The following is a 1,339-nucleotide window of genomic DNA, read 5'->3' on the forward strand; positions in this document are numbered from 1 at the left end:
ATTTCCGTGTTACGTTTCGGTAAGTTAATGGTTTTCATCCACTTCCTGGAAAAATCAAGCATCATCGAAAAAAAGTTTCATGAATTGCTACAAGTTGCACGAATGCAGCCTTACCACTGTTGCAAAAAAAATTTTTTAGCTCCCAGTTTAAAGATTAACTGAGCGTATTTATAAAATGTATCGGAGTGAGGTCAATTACGGTTGGTCCATGCTAAATAAGCTCCCAAAGGGAGCAAATAAGTGTGGGTTACGGTGCTTTTCAAGAATTACAGGTGAGTTAAATTATTGTACTTACTTGCAATTCTGGCTTAGCTTTGGTCATGTTTGCAAAAATGCTGTTGGAACTTCTTTGATAAATCAGGAAGATGACAAGCTATTATATTATAGTTTCCTAAGTTTACTCTAATTTTCCAAAGACACGACTGGTATTAACAGGTGAGATTGCCATATTCTTTAGAAAAATTGGCTAATTTCAGGAAAGTTACTGATTTTTGGCGGAAAACGTTCCTGGATTTTACAAGATATGTTACTGGCAGAAGTTGGGCACATCAGCTGCCCATTATTTTCCAGGAAAGTTTCTGAATCGTTTTTACAGTGTGGCAACAAATGATCACTCTTCAGCATAAAGAAGACTCGATGTTAAATCCCGGTTATCACAAATTTGCCATTTCAACTGCGCTTGCGCACGGACTTTGCTTTTTGGGCTTTCTGTTTTAAGATTTCGTGTCGCTTGTTTATATTTAGGTTGTGCTAGAGTCCCAACAAATTAATAAATGCGATTAGAGTATTTTCACAGCGATTTCGGAATACATTATATGAAACTACGGATATGAATAACTGATAATCTTTATAAAGAAAAGAGAAAAATTACACTTCAATATTTATTGGTTTGGAAATATTTATTTAACGTAGACGCAAAACACGTTATGTACTTCAAAAATGATCGGAATATTACAAATATCCGTCTTTTGCGGATATTTTACGTTAGGCGTAAACAGCTTAGTATTATACATTTGTATTTAGGTTGAGGGTTCCGCTTTGTATTGGAAGTGATGCTGCAGATCGAGTACGCTCTTCTGAGGTTGAAAATTTGGCCCTGAAAAGGGCCTTTGTTTGATAGAAAAATCAGGCTCCGAATCCATTAATAATTAAGACGCAAAACTCAATCTTTACCGAGGCGTAAAAACTAAATCAAAGACAGCTTTCTAATTTCTAATTTTTATCTGTTCTTATCTCATATTAACAAATTTAAATGTTTTTCATTAGTTTGAGCAAGAGTTTCGAAATCAGCAAAGTCCGCGTGCAAGCGCAGTTGAAATGGCAAATTCGTGATAACCGG

This window comes from Uloborus diversus, chromosome 8 (genome assembly GCF_026930045.1).
Source record: "Uloborus diversus isolate 005 chromosome 8, Udiv.v.3.1, whole genome shotgun sequence".
In the NCBI taxonomy this organism is placed as follows: domain Eukaryota; kingdom Metazoa; phylum Arthropoda; class Arachnida; order Araneae; family Uloboridae; genus Uloborus; species Uloborus diversus.